This window comes from Dendropsophus ebraccatus, chromosome 4 (genome assembly GCF_027789765.1).
Source record: "Dendropsophus ebraccatus isolate aDenEbr1 chromosome 4, aDenEbr1.pat, whole genome shotgun sequence".
Classification (NCBI taxonomy): Eukaryota; Metazoa; Chordata; class Amphibia; order Anura; family Hylidae; genus Dendropsophus; species Dendropsophus ebraccatus.
Genome location: NC_091457.1, coordinates 163,031,082 through 163,048,313, shown reverse-complemented (window position 1 = coordinate 163,048,313; position 17,232 = coordinate 163,031,082).

The following is a 17,232-nucleotide window of genomic DNA, read 5'->3' as shown; positions in this document are numbered from 1 at the left end:
GATAGATAGGAGATAGATAGATAGATAGGAGATAGATAGATAGATAGATAGATAGATAGATAGATAGATAGATAGATAGATAGATAATAGATAGATAGATAGATAGATAGATGATAGATAGATAGATAGATAGATAGATAGATAGGAGATAGATAGATAGATAGATAGATAGATAGATAGATAGATAGGAGATTGATAGATAGATAGATAGATAGATAGATAGATAGATAGATAGATAGATAGATAGGAGATATATAGATAGATAGATAGGAGATAGATAGATAGGAGATAGATAGATAGATAGATAGATAGATAGATAGATAGATAGGAGATAGATAGATAGATAGATAGATAGATAGATAGATAGGAGATAGATAGATAGATAGATAGATAGATAGATAGATAGATAGAAGATAGATAGGAAGATAGATAGATAGATAGATAGATAGAACATAGATAGATAGAACATAGATAGATAGATAGATAGATAGATAGATAGATAGATAGATAGATTGGAGATAGATAGATAGATAGATAGACAGACAGACAGACAGATAGATAGATAGGAGATAGATAGATAGATAGATAGATAGATAGATAGATAGGAGATAGATAGATAGATAGATAGATAGATAGATAGAACATAGATAGATAGAACATAGATAGATAGATAGATAGATAGATAGATAGATAGATAGATAGATAGGAGATAGATAGATAGGAGATAGATAGATAGGAGATAGATAGATAGATAGATAGATAGATAGATAGATAGATAGATAGTAACGTGAGGTTACCGAAACGTCGTGTCTTGTTTTGGAATGCTGCAATAAATCACTTACTTTTTCACCGTTTAACCCCATGAGTGCCGTGGATTATCTATTGCTATTTGGGAACGATGTGTGGTCAGGATCCAGGAACGCTGGCACTCGAATATTTTTGAGCAGTGCTGCTTAGATTTTCTGTTACATAAATAGATAGATAGACAGATAGATAGATAGATAGATAGATAGATAGATAGATAGATAGATAGGAGATAGATAGATAGATAGACAGATAGATAGATAGGAGATAGATATGAGATAGATAGATAGATAGATAGATAGATAGATAGATAGATAGATAGGAGATAGATAGGAGATAGATAGATAGATAGATAGATAGATAGATAGATAGATAGATAGATAGGAGACAGATAGATAGATAGACAGATAGATAGATAGATAGATAGATAGATAGGAGACAGATAGATAGATAGATAGATAGATAGGAGATAGATAGATAGATAGACAGATAGATAGATAGGAGATAGATATGAGATAGATAGAGGTCTGGGGTCCGGCCACTTACCCAGACCAGTCAAAATGGGATCCAAGCCCAACAGAGACCTTTCATCTGGAGTTCTGCAAGAACCTCCTCCAGGTTCATCGCAGCACCTCCAACATGGCGTGTCGGGCAGAGTTGGGCAGGTTCCCACTATGGTTCCAGGTGCAGAAGAGGGCGCTTTCATTCTGGGCACACTTACAAAGAAGTAGCCCAGACTCCTATCACCACAAAGCCTCCCTGAGCCATGGAGCCCAATGTGCCCTCCAACAGGGCATCACCCACCAGTCCAACCAAACCCCACAACATGCCCTGACAAAAGCCCAAATAAAGGGGGTGATAGAGACATACCAGGGGCAATATACAGAGAGATACCAGGGGCAATATACAGAGACATAGCAGGGGCAATATACAGAGAGATACCGGGGGCAATATACAGAGGGATACCAGGGGCAATATACAGAGACATAGCAGGGGCAATATACAGAGGAATGGAGGAGAGAAATAAGTAACTCCCAGAGACTCACCATCTACCAGTCACTGCAGAGAGACTACACCATGGCGCCATACCTGGAGAGGCTGCACCACCCCAAACACAGGCAAACCCTAAGCCTCTATAGACTGAGCTCCCACAGCCTGGAGATAGAGATGGGGAAGCACAGACAGACATACAAGCCGCGGGAGAGCTGACTGTGCCGGCACTGTGAGCAGGGGGTCCTAGAGGATGAGGCCCACTTCTTGCTACACTGCAGCAAATACTCATCCAGCAGGGTCAACTACTTCCAGAGACTCTCCACCATCATCCACCAGGGCCAGCTACTTCCAGAGACTCTCCGCCATCATCCCGGACTTCACCTCCATAGATGAGAAGAGGAAACTCTACATTCTGCTGGGGGAAGAGGAGGCCACCTGGAAGTAGCTGCCCAATATGTCTCCACCTGCCAATAGCTGTGAGGATCATAAGAGACCATGAACTGTTATATGCCCTATTATCCCCCAATCCTGCCCCCTACCCCATATCCACCCTGCTTCCCACATGCAAAATCTACAAAGCTGCCCCTAATAATGAAGAGGCTGTAGAGCACTGCAGCCCCCTCAGTCAGCTAATCGGAGGGGTTAATGGAGTCTGTTAACCCAAGGTTTTGCCTCTGGGAATGATTGATAGGATTGGAGTGGAATATGTGGCCCAGAGGGAAATCAGTTGGTGTAATAGAGAAGGAGGCCCGTGGGATGCCTGAGAGTTGTAGTCCTCCAACCAGTGATGGAGGCCCCTAGGTGGCCATATAATTCAGCTGGATACAGTATGTAACAGAACACACACATATATATATATATCTGTGTCATGAACCATACAGCCCCAGCGCTCCCTCCCACATTCCCCTTAGATATAAATATAACAAAGTTCCATGTGCCATGTAATAAATAATAAGTCATTGTGTCCGTGCCCGTCATGCACCTGCATGCGACTTTGTCTAGCTGTGTTGCCCAATCAGCGCAGATTTGTTGTAGCCTGGGATCCCAGATTAGCCGCGCGCCCGGCATCCCATGAAATAATGAGAATAATGCGGCTGATTGTGGTCGTTATTAGATAAGTCGTTCCTAATGTGGGAGAGCGGAGTCGGCGCCTCTTGTCCGTTCTTACCCGGCGACTCCTGCCATGCCGCTTTCTGGAACACAATGCATTAGCTAAATCTTTGCATTAGCTTCTCTAAATATTCCGCTCGCCCCATTAAACTAAAGAAGTGTAAAATAGTCATGAATATTTCCTTTTGTGAACTTCCTGACGTGACAAAAAGCGACTGTAATTAAGCGACTCCATGACTTTTTCAATCGCCTTTATTCCCCAACTTAAATTGCTGATTTGCAGCAAATATTTCACAGCACTGACATCCTCCGCGTCTGGATTTGTGGTCGACATTCGCTTTGAAGTTTGAACTCGCAAATTAGGCTGATTTCGATTCGCAAATTGTCCTTTGTACCGATCCGGCAAAAGTTGTTTTGGAAAATTTAATTAACAGCCGGAGCTGTGATGTAGCGAGAATTACAAACACTGCTAATGCAGTCACCAGTCAGGGGATCAACAGCGGATCCAAAGCAAGGGACTATTATGGTTACCAGCCAGCACCCGGCTAATCTGCCGCTTACATACAAAAGATGTCAAGAGCCGGAAGGGGGGGGGGGACGAAAAGGACAGGAGTACTTTGTTTTGTTTTTTACAAAATTTTTATAGAATACAAGGAAAGCCTTTAATCCAGAAATAAGGCCACAGATACATTGTTGCAGTTTTAGGCCCCATTCACACGTCCGTGTCAGTTTTTACTGTCAGGAAATCCTGATTAGGAGGCCTCAAATGGCATCAGGAAACCTTCAGGAAACCATCAGGAAAAGCCTTCAGGATTTCCTGATGAGAAGAAAAAAAAGAAAAGTGTTTTCAATATGGTCTAGTATGCCAACATACATCACAAGTACCCACATTGCCCCTCGTGTACCGTGCCACCATCTCCCCCTCGTGTACCGTGCCACCATGTCCTCTTTGTGTACCATGCCACAGTCTCACCCTCATGTACTGTGTCACCGTCTCCCCCTCCTATACTGTCTCATCCTCTCATCTGTTGCAGAACTACAACTCCCATTATGAACTGCCAATAGGACACGATGGGAGTAGTATTTCTGCAACCTGAATGGCTGCAGGTGGCAAAACTACAACTCCTACTATGGACTGTCAGCAGGGCATGATGGGAGTAGTAGTTCTGCGACCTACATGGCTGCAGGTGGCAAAACTACAACTCCCACCATGGACTGTCAGCAGGGCATGATGGGAATAGTAGTTCTGCGACCTGGATGGCCAAAGGTTGCAGAAATACAACTCCCATCATGACCTGTTAGCAGGACATGGTGGGACTTTGAGTTCTGGGGGGGGGGGGTGATCTCACCTGTCCCGGTGCCAGTCCAGGGTGGTGGTGGGGAACGCCACGGGGCAGCTCGTGCAGTCTAGCGTTGTCGGTGCAGCAGCGGCAGCAAGTGGTGAGTTCCCGGGGGGGAACCTGCTGCGGTTGCAAGGGGCAGGTCAGGCGGAATCACCAGGCACCGGGGGGAAGTGGGGGAGGAGGTATTGGGGGGGTTGTGGGCGAGAAGTCCCGGCATCAACAGCCACCGGAGTAGACAGTGGGCGGCTTCAAGAGACCACGAGGGGGATACTACCAATTTAGGTCTATCTACTGGGGGGCTAGCAGGGGTATTAACTACCGGGGATATCTACTAAAAAGGTCATACTAATGGGGGCTAGCAGGGCGACTACCTACAGGGAATACCTACTACATGGGGATACTACCCACTAAGGGGCTAAGCTATCTACTGGGGGGCTAGCATGGTATTAAAGGAGAAGTGCCGCAAAAATTTTTATTAAAGTATTGTATTGCCCCCAAATGTTATACAAATCACCAATATACACTTATTACAGGAAATGCTTATAAAGTGCTTTTTTCCCTGCACTTACTACTGCATCAAGGCTTCACTTCCTGGATAACAGAGTGATGTCACTTCCTGGATAACAGAGTGATGTCACTTCCTGAATAACATGGTGATGTCACTTCCTGAATAACATGGTGATGTCACTTCCTGAATAACATGGTGATGTCACTTCCTGGATAACATGATGATGTCACTTCCTGGATAACATGGTGATATCACTTTCTGGATAACATGGTGATGTCACTTCCTGGATAACATGGTGATGTCACTTCCTGGATAACATGGTGATGTCACTTCCTGGATAACATGGTGATGTCACTTCCTGGATAACATGGTGATGTCACTTCCTGGATAAATTAGTGATGTCACAACCCGACTCCCAGAGCTGTGCAGGCTGTGGCTGCTGGAGAGAATGATGGCAGGGGTACCTTGAGGGACACAGGGCACTGGAGGGACACTGAGCACCCCCCTGCCCTCACAGGGCAGTTTCTAGGCCATTTTGGCAACAGGGCAACTATGAAAAAAGCGCCCCCCCCCCCCCTACACCTCCTCTGGAGCAGGCGCAGGTCCCACTGAATTTACTAAAGCTAGGTTTACGCTACGTTTTCGCACTTGTGTGCATTTATTTTGATTCGTTTTTCTATTGACTTCCATTATTTAAAAAAAAGCATCTGCTTTTTTAATGTACACAAGAACGTGGTAGACTGAATTTTTGTGTACGTTAAAAAAGGATGCGTTCTGAGATGATTGACAGGAAAAGAGGCTTCTAAGTGACCTCTTTTCCTGTCAGTCATCCTGCAGAGCTCCCTGACAGGCAGAGAGCCGTGACTAGTCACAGCCCAGATGACTAGTCACAGCCCAGATGACTAGTCACAGCCCAGATGACTAGTCACAGCCCAGATGACCAGTTCCCGACTCTTTGCTTGTTTCATGCGCCAAAATAATAGACTTCATTTCAGCAGCTAAATGTTCTACAGAAGACAGAGAACACAAGGTAAGGGAGCGTTCTGGCATCTTCCGCTAGTAGCGCTACCGGGACAATCTACGTTAATGGTTTTCTTTATCTTTTACAAGTCTATGGCACTATACATTCTTCCAGCAGAATGAAAATCCGCCTCAAGAATGCAGCTCCATAGACTGTAATAGAAATCAGTATCGCAGCAGATTTCACTGTGAAACTCGCAGCGTGAAACCTACTGCACATGTGGTGTGTGTGTATGTACCCTTATAAACCTATGGTAAGTTCCAGAACCAGAACCGGATGTTGCAGCTGTATCTTTTTTTTTTTTCCAGGCTGCCTTAATCAACAGCTGCACCATGCGGGTCTGGTTCTGGTACTTACTGTAAGGGTGGCTGCACACTTACTGCATTCACAGTGGATTTCACGCTGTGAGTTTGCAGCAAAATCCGCTGCGAATCCTGGTAGTGTGATTTTCAATGGGGTTACATATCCGCAGCAGAATTTGCATCCTGCTGCAAGTATGTAACCCGGCTCCTTTAACCCCGGCCCGCCACTCAGCATACATTACCTGCTCTGTGCCGCGGCTGCATGTGAGGCTCCCATCAGTCCTGCTCAGCCAATCAGTGACTGCAGCGCGGCCGTGCACTGATTGGCCGACCGAGTTAATGTATGCTGCGGGCAGTAGGGGTTAAAGGGGCCGAGTTACATATTCGCAGCAGAATGTAAATTCTGCTGCGGATATGTAACCCTATTGAAAATCACACTACCAGACTCGCAGCGTGAAATCCGCTGCGAATCCGGTACATGTGGAGCCGCCCTAAGTTCTCTCATCTCTAGTATATATACAGACAGATCAATAGATATGTACTAACATACATATATATATATATAAATATATACACACACACACACTAGTATACTACACAGTATGGACATCACACATACATAGAATATTAGCAGCACACTATACATACTATAGGACATCACACATACATAGAATATTAGTAGCACACTATACGTACCATAGGACATCACACATACATAGAATATTAGCATCACATTATACATACTATAGGACATCACATACATAGCACACTATACATACGATAGGACATCACACATACATAGAATATTAGCATTACACTATACATACGATAGGACATCACACATACATAGAATATTAGCAGCACACTATACATACTATAGGACATCACACATAGAATATTAGTAGCACACTATACATACCATAGGACATCACACATACATAGCACACTATACATACCATAGGACATCACACATACATACAATATTAGCATCACACTATACATACCATAGGACATCACACATACATAGCACACTATACATACCATAGGACATCACACATACATAGAATATTAGCATTACACTATACATACCATAGGACATCACACATGCCTTTCACATTGAATTCTTAACTTTTTGTAGCTGGGTGCAGTCTAGGAAGGGTTAAATCATCAGGCTGAGGTCCTATACTAATAACCCTCCCCCACCTCCTCCTCCCTGAAGCTGCAGAGGCTCCAGAGCTAAGTGGAAAGGATGAGGAAGATGAGAAAGTATAGACTGTGGGGTATAAAGCTGCCCATCACCCCCCACCCCACAATTACATACACCCCAACACTGCTGATCCCCCTCAGTGCCCCCCCCCCCCTCTCCCCCTGCAGACAGCGGCAGCACTTACACAGACTCTCTCCTCAGCCTTGTGCAGGCCGGGTCGGGGGAGGAGACGCCTCACACAGGAGCTGCTGCCTGTGCTGGATGATCAGTAGAGCTGCAGGGGGAAGGTGGGGAAGACCTGCTGCCTCCTCTATCCTCTTCCCTGTACACAGGCCACAAAGGAGCCCCCAGGAGCCAGGTGCTGTGTGTGGGGGCGCTCTGAAGTCCGAGCCTGCTGCCTGTGTGCAGAATGTCACTGCTGCTGAGTGAGGTAGGGAGGGCGCCCCCTAGCTGTCATCGCCCCGTGCAGTGGCCCGGCCTGCACGGTGCTAGAAACGGCCCTGGGCCATCATCCTCTCCAGCAGCCACAGCCCGCACAGCTCTGGGAGTCGGGTCGTGACATCACCATGTTATCCAGGAAGTGACATCACCATGTTATCCAGGAAGTGGCATCACCATGTTATTCAGGAAGTGACATCACCATGTTATTCAGGAAGTGACATCACCATGTTATCCAGGAAGTGACATCACCATGTTATCAAGGAAGTGACATCACCATGTTATTCAGGAAGTGAAGCCTTGATGCAGTAGTAAGTGCAGGGAAAAAAACACTTTCTAAGCATTTCCCGTAATAAGTGTATATTGGGGATTTGTATAACGTTTGGGGGGCAATAAAATACTTTAGTAAAAATTTTCGCCGGATGTCTCCTTTAATTACAGGGAGGTAACTATTACATGGGGAATACAACCTATCTGGGGTTGGCAGGGTGGCTAACTACAGGGGAATGCCTACCTGGGGGGGGGGGAAGTACTACCTACTGGGGGGGGGGGAGTTAACTAAGATTACGTACAGGGGGATGACTAGTTCATAAGGGTCATAATAGATACTACCTGTTTGTGGGGGGAGGGGGATTACTTACAGGTGGTTGACTAAGATAGGGTATGCTATCTACTGGGGCAAGGGGGCTGAAATCCAAGGGATACATACTGGAGGATACTATCAACTGTGGAGATTACCTACAGAGTGATGACTACGAGGGGGAAAGTACCTGCACAGTGATGCCTAACTACTTTATGGATGCACAGAAGGGGGCCTAACTATGGGTTGCAGAGGGGCCTAATTACTATATGGTTGCACAGAAGGGGGACTGACTATAGGTTACAGAGGGGCCTAACTACTATATTGATGCACAGAAGGGGGACTGACTATAGGTTACAGAGGGGCCTAACTACTATATGGTTGCACAGAAGGGGGACTAACTATGAGTTACAGAGGGGCCTAACTACTATATTGATGCACAGAAGGGGGACTGACTATAGGTTACAGAGGGGCCTAACTACTATATGGATGCACAGAAGGGGGCCTAACTATGGGTTATGGAGGGGCCTAACTACTATAAGGATGCACTAAAGGGGATCTTACTACAGAGGACACCTATACAATATGAACAAGAAGACTAAAATGTTTGTCTTGCAGATTCATTGGAGAAGAGTTGTGGCTGAAGAAGTCTTCATTATGGACGGGCCAGATGGAGAAGAAAGAGAAAAATGAGCGGCTGCAATCAGAGAAGATGCCCCCTGTGAATCACTGGATGTAATCTACCTCCATATGGATCAGTACATGGGGGGATACTGGTCTTTGCTCCTGCTGATACCACAATCCCCTTTAACATTTACAATGTATACATCACATGCATTCACTGATACATAAATACAAAGGGAAAACAAATAAAAGTATCACTGTGCAGTCCTGCAGATGCAAAGTGTCCATTTAAAGTGGCAACAACAGTTTCTAAAGGATACAGCTGCTTGAACGGATCATCCAGTTTATCCCCCAGCAGGCACTGCTGTGCGTTTACCGGGCCTAAGTGATGCACTTATAATATATAGGTGATGACTTTAATCCCCAATTATAAAGACTGAAAATTCCAGACAAGCGAAATTCAGCTTCTCACCTATTAAAAATGTTACTTACCTGGGGTCTATTGATGTGGAAATCTTGGCAGCTCTCCAGCCCTCCTTCCTACATATAATGGCAATCTAGATCCTTTCATAGCAAACACAGAAAGAATTTCCTAATATAGAGAAGTGGAGGGACGGGGAGGACCCCGCAGTGACAGCGATGGAAGACCCCTAGGGGAATTATACAATTGCATGGAAAGTGCGATGTCCGGTGTTATGTAAATAAAGGGGATTTATTGTGTAAAGAAAAGTTATTGTTCAAATAGACGACGGCAGAATGAGAGTGAAACTACAGGCAAAATGGGAAAACCTCTACTGGCCTAGTCGTGTTTTACATCAACATCAGTATATCAGTATCAGTATAGGTGGGATATATCGGTAACAATATAGGTGGGATCTATCAGTATCAGTATAGGTGGGATCTATCGGTATCAGTACAGGTGGGATATATCGGTATCAGTATAGGTGGGATATATCGGTATCAGTATAGGTGGGATACATCGGTATCTGTATAGGTGGGATATATCAGTATAGGTGGGATATATCAGTATAGGTGGGATATATCAGTATCAGTATAGGTGGGATATATCGGTATCAGTATAGGTGGGATATATCAGTATCAGTATAGGTGGGATCTATCAGTATAGGTGGGATCTATCAGTATAGGTGGGATATATTGGTATCAGTATAGGTGGGATCTATCAGTATCAGTATAGGTGGGATATATCGGTATAGGTGGGATCTATCAGTATCACTATAGGTGGGATCTATCAGTATAGGTGGGATATATTGGTATAGGTGGAATATATCGGTATCAGTATAGGTGGGATATATCGGTATCAGTATAGGTGGGATATATCAGTATAGATGGGATATATCAGTATCAGTATAGGTGGAATATATCAGTATAGGTGGGATCTATCAGTATAGGTGGGATCTATCAGTATAGGTGGGATATATCAGTATCAGTATAGGTGGGATCTATCAGTATAGGTGGGATATATCAGTATAGGTGGGATATATCAGTATAGGTGGGATATATCAGTATCAGTATAGGTGGGATATATCAGTATCAGTATAGGTGGGATATATCAGTATCAGTATAGGTGGAATATATCAGTATAGGTGGGATCTATCAGTATAGGTGGAATATATCGGTACAGGTGGGATATATCCGTATCAGTATAGGTGGGATCTATCAGTATAGGTGGGATATATATCGGTATAGGTGGGATATATCCGTATCAGTATAGGTGGGATCTATCAGTATAGGTGGGATATATCGGTATAGGTGGGATATATCGGTATCAGTATAGGTGGGATCTATCAGTATAGGTGGGATATATCGGTATCAGTATAGGTGGGATCTATCAGTATCAGTATAGGTGGGATATATCGGTATAGGTGGGATATATCGGTATCAGTATAGGTGGGATCTATCAGTATCAGTATAGGTGGGATATATCGGTATAGGTGGGATCTATCAGTATCAGTATAGGTGGGATCTATCAGTATAGGTGGGATATATTGGTATAGGTGGGATATATCGGTATCAGTATAGGTGGGATACATCGGTATCTGTATAGGTGGGATATATCAGTATAGGTGGGATATATCAGTATAGGTGGAATATATCAGTATAGGTGGGATATATCAGTATCAGTATAGGTGGAATATATCAGTATAGGTGGGATCTATCAGTATAGGTGGGATATATTGGTATAGGTGGGATATATCGGTATCAGTATAGGTGGGATCTATCAGTATAGGTGGGATATATTGGTATAGGTGGGATATATCGGTATCAGTATAGGTGGGATACATCGGTATCTGTATAGGTGGGATATATCAGTATAGGTGGGATATATCAGTATCAGTATAGGTGGAATATATCAGTATAGGTGGGATATATCAGTATAGGTGGGATCTATCAGTATAGGTGGGATATATCTGTATAGGTGGGATATATCCGTATCAGTATAGGTGGGATATATCCGTATCAGTATAGGTGGGATATATCCGTATCAGTATAGGTGGGATCTATCAGTATAGGTGGGATATATCAGTATAGGTGGGATATATCAGTATCAGTATAGGTGGGATATATCGGTATAGGTGGGATATATCCGTATCAGTATAGGTGGGATATATCAGTATCAGTATAGGTGGGATATATCAGTATAGGTGGGATATATCGGTATAGGTGGGATATATCCGTATCAGTATAGGTGGAATATATCAGTATCAGTATAGGTGGGATATATCAGTATCAGTATCGGTGGGATATATCAGTATTTGGACTGCTCCGAAAACTGCAGAGATCAGAAGATCCACAAAAAAGGGGGTAACAGCATTAGCCACCTCCCACTGATGATGTCACATGACAATTTCAAGTGTGAGTTCTATTTTAGTTGTAATAATTTTTAGTTGAAGTTTTAAAATGGTACTCCGGAGAAAATCAACTGCTGTCAGAAAGTTATACAGATTTGTAAATTACTTTTATTTAAAAAATCTGAAGTCTTTCAGTACTTTTCAGCTGCTATTTGCCCTGCAGGAAGTGGTGTATTCTTACCAGTCTGACACAGTGCTCTCTGCTGCCACCTCTGTCCATGTCAGGAACTGTCCAGAGCAGGAGAGGTTTTCTATGGGGATTTGCTGCTGCTCTGGACAGTTCCTGACATGGACAGAGGTGGCAGCAGAGAGCACTGTGTCCGACTGGAAAGAATACATCACTTCCTGAAGGACATACAGCGGCTGATAAGTACTGGAAGACTGGAGATATTTAAATCAAAGTAATTAACAAATCTATATAACTTTCTGACACCAGTTGATTTAAGAACATATCCCCCCTCCCCCGAAGTATCCCTTTAACAATACTAAATGTGAACCTGTATCCCACTTATAAACCTAACAAAGCACGACAGTAACTTTGTGCCAAATCCTTTAAATAATTGAAGCGTCTGTGATCTCTATTTATTGGCTCCATTCATTTCTAACCGCTTGTTATTTGCTTCTAATTAACTTTGATAAATACCGATATTTGTTCACGTTCTTATTTGTGCTGTTGTAAGGCGATGGCGGCGATTCCTCCTGATACTCTGTATATCTTGGCTCCGGGCCGAGCTCGCCAACTATAAACAGATTATTAGTTTGAACTTGTTTGATAAATGACGGGGGAGATAAATATTGCGCGGTGGTAATGGCGGCGGCGGCTCCGGCCTTGTTCATCCGGCTGTTGTGTATTTCATGGAAATCAGTAATTAGAACAAGCGAAATGTTCCGAATTTTATAAAATGAGGAAATATTACAAACCATAAATCTACGGCCTAGTGTGTTATACGTTCTTGTATTCCCGGACGTAGATCTTTACTGAGAGTCTCAGCGCTCCATCACTGTGCTGGTTTATTTGTTCCTGGATCAACTCTATATACTCTATATACTCGATAGACTGCTCCCAGCTATTGTTCTATAATATAGTCATCCAGCTTTTATAGCTCAGACCCTGCTTCTTGCTAGTGTTGTGCTCGGTCAAGCATGGTGCTCCATCTAGTATCTGGGTACTCAATCGAGCTCGATCAGGTGCTATAATCTCGGGGGGGGGGGGGGGGGGGATTATATTCACCGCTTCGGGCTTCTATCTGTCTTCACTAGCTGCTTAGCCAATCAGCAGTTGCAGTGGGTTTCCCTTCTTAGCCGCTGATTGGCTGAGCAGTGACAGAGAAGATAGAAGACAGGAGCGGTAAGTATAATTCCCCCTCCCCCCCAGGAAGTTAATGTAACCCCCTGAGGGTCGGACTGTTACTTTGTAAGATTTAAGGTTTAAGAGGAACTATCAGCAGGTTAGACCAATCTAACCTGCTGATATGTCCCTACTGCACAGGAGACGCTGAGGAGGAAGGTATGCCTCTTACCTTTCTCCTTGGTGCCGTTCTGGTGCACTTCATCTTTTACTCCGCAGTTTAGTAAGACCATTAGGAGCACTGCCCATCCCCATAGCACCGATCTGTCCCGTCCCCGGCTGCCCTGCTCTATTCATCATCATTAGAAAGGGGCAGGCTGGCTAGGGGAGGATCAGCGCTATGGGGATGGGCAGTGCTCCTAACGGTCTCATCGGACCTTGGAGCAAACTACCAACTGCACTGGAACGGCGCAGAGGATGAAGGTAAGACACATACCCTCCTCCTCAGCGTCTCCTGTGCATTAGGGACATATCAGCAGGTTAGATTCGTCTAACCTGCTCATAGTTCCCCTTTAAGCAGCCACTCTCCTGTCTGCGAAGCAGGTACTCTTCTCTCTGCCAAGCAGGTACTCCCCTCTCTGCCGGGCAGGTACTCTCCTCTCTGCCGGGCAGGTACTCTCCTCTATGCGAAGCAGGTACTCTTCTCTCTGCCAAGCAGGTACTCCCCTCTCTGCCGGGCAGGTACTCTCCTCTCTGCCAAGCAGGTACTCTCCTCTCTGCCAAGCAGGTACTCCCCTCTCTGCCGGGCAGGTACTCTCCTCTCTGCGAAGCAGGTACTCTCCTCTCTGCCAAGCAGGTACTCCCCTCTCTGCCGGGCAGGTACTCTCCTCTCTGTACAGTATTGCAGCATCATGTGACACCAGTAGATAGAGGAGACAATAGCAGCTCCCTGTGGAATGACCTCTGCACAGGTCACAGAGCACGCTTAGTAGTGTCTCACATTCTCAAGGGGACAGAATCTGTCTATTGTCGTCTATGTCCATGAGTCTTGCTGTAAAGCATGTCACTAAAAGCTGTTAAAAACAACCCAGACAATATAGCCGCTCCCATAACAATGTACAAAAAGTGAAATAAAAAGAATTAAAGCCAGAAATCAGAAACAGATTAGAATACAAGAAAATAACTTTTAGTATCTGACTCTTAACAGCAATAGAAAATTTAGGTGACACCTTCCCTTTAAGGCTCCTTATAGACTCTCTCTATTATTACTATGTATTGTATTTTTTATTTCTATTTATTTCTATAGCTGCACATTTCCCTCTTATTTTATTGCACTGTTCAGTCCTTTCCTATGGTATACATTCACTATTCACTCACCTTGTGGCTCAGGATGGAGGATTGTGACTTTTGTAACAACCAACGATGTGAACGGGATCCTATTCAACACCTGGGTTAAATAGAAACATATACATGTCCATAATATCGTTTTTTTGCATATATCACCCAGTGTACCCGGACGTTGTTCCCGGCAGAGGATGAAAATCCAACATATCCATGAGGAAGATTGCAACGTTTCAAGAGCGCATGCACCCTTTGTCAAGCCTTTGCCGCTACAACACACTGGGTGATATATGCAAAACAACTATGTCATGAACATGTATATGTTTCTATGCAAAAAGAAAGAAAAGATAATGAAGTTTTGAGCAGTTTAAAAGAAGTCGGTGGTGTGTGTGTGTTTTTTGTTTGATGTGGATTGTGACTTTCCCCAGAACTCTATAGACAAAGCACCAGATTCCATTTTTAGCTGCACAATTAACAGGGACGTCAATACAGAAAAGTTTGGGCTAATCAGCCGGAGTCGGATTTTATGAACTGGCCTCAATACATGATGGTGAACTCTACAGAAGTTCAGACTACTTTAATATTAGATTCGGGAATGATGGATGGTTGAAATTAACTCCGGACTTGGAAATAGATGTGTGTGGTTTTTGTGGGATGGGAGGCTGACTTGGAAACTAGTTTTTCTTTTTTTTTTTTTTTTTTTTAAATAGTAATATAAGGTAAAAACGGATTTTCATTTGTGCTACTTGAGCTATTTCCCTCTTTTACCGCGATTGCATGAATTTTACCTAAAGATTAAAAAACTTGAAAGGTTAATTCCATAGCTTATTAATAAAAAATGCAGAAGAGCTCCACCCTAGTCCACAGGCAGTGACTGGTACTGCAGCTCAGCATGTTATAAAAGCTCCTGATGTAGACATTAAAGGGTTACTGCAGCGAAAATCTTCTTCTTTCAAATTAGATAGTTTTAGAAAGTTATATAGATTTGCACTTTACTTCTATTTAAAAATCTCCAGTCTTCCAGTACTTATCAGCTGCTGTATGTCCTGCAGGAGGTGGTGTATTCTCTCCAGTCTGACACAGTGCTCTCTGCTGCCACCTCTGTCCATGTCAGGAACTGTCCAGAGCAGGAGAGGTTTTCTATGGGGATTTGCTGCTGCTCTGGACAGTTCCTGACACGGACAGAGGTGGCAGCAGAGAGCACTGTGTCAGACTGGAAATAGAAGTAAATTACAAATCTGTATAACTTTTTGAAACCAGTTCATTTGAAAGAAATAGTTTTTGTTGGAGTACTCCTTTAAACATGTCCATTGGCTTCCATTATGAGATGGAGGTCGATGAAGTGTGTAAAGAGTTGTTGTTTATCTGTATGTCATATGAATCTGCGGACCAATAGGAATCTGTTCTTCCTCTCTCCTATCAGCTCTCTCTTTACTTCTTCTCTTTGCACTCTTCACCCACTCACAGCGCACCTTAGATGCTGAGAGATAGGAAGTCAGATGGGTGGAGGAGGTGTGCAGGTCTTTTGTGTTGGACATTGTACCTCTGCCAGGTCCCTGTACCCTCAAGGCAGTCTTAGCTAGAACCCCATATGGGTAGCAAGCAGGACAGGACACAGCTAACAGCTTCTTCTTAAGTGATGCTACACAACACCATGCAGTGCTAAACCCTTTCCAGGAGAGGACAAGCAAGAGACAAACTCAACCCACGCTGTTGACAAGAAGAGTAGCAGTGCAGGACAGTATCCACAAAAGCCACAGAAGCTAGGAACTGATCCAGATAGAGCAAAGTTGCGATAAGCCTAGGAACTCTATCTTGCAGCGCGGGTGTCAGCAGGGAACCCTCAGCATTCCGCTCATCCCAGGTAACAAGGTTTGGGGCCTGTGTCACCCTCTAGGAAGGTTCAGCTGAGTCTAGAGGGCATAAGGTGGTGTAAAGACTACTCAAAGGTCAATACACGGGCACAGGTGTTCTTCTTATTCTTCTACAAGTATTCTACCTCATCCTCTAACATCCCGGCAGAGCACAGTACTACTTGGGTTGAGAGTCTCACGACATCCTCCTCTCTGCTACTCTGCTTCTCTGCATCACTCTACAAGCTACTCAGTCGGTACAGATTCAACACTTTATTCCTGTCGCAGATTTGGTTGCTGTATTACCAAGTATTTATCTACAAGTGTTATCAAGTGTATTATCTAGTACTTTATCAAGAGGAACGTTATAATCTTGTAACCTACTGCAAGCAAGCACTTTCCAGTAAAGAACAACTTCATTCATAATAAAGAGACTCTGGTCCTTGAGAGTCACCCAATACACATTTAGCACAATTTTTCTGAGGTGGCTGTCAGCTGTCCCACCACTCTGCTCAGAAGGGGGGGAGGAAGACTGACTGGCTCCAGGGAAGCAATAATAAGCGAGCTGACCATATATGGTAACAGCCCATATATGGTCACTGTTCATAGACAGTGACATCATCAGAGCCTCCCTGGGGCTCCCTTTCTAGGAGTGGGCAATGTATATGAATATATCCCTTTATAGTAGGATATGTTACATTAGAAATATATGTCAGGACTCCCCCTGAGGTAAACCTCCAACAGAATGTGAACAGGCCCTATTACATAGGCTGATATTTAGGAGCAAGCAAGTGCCGACCTGTCAGGTTACTGCTTTTTTTCTGCTCCTTCCCCACTCACTGCTATTGCACACACAGCCATCGTGTGGGGAAGAGCGAGGGGCCACGCAGAGCTGCAGAAGGGGCTGTCCGGACGTTCTTTAGTCATCCAGGAGGCCCACAGAAGAAAGC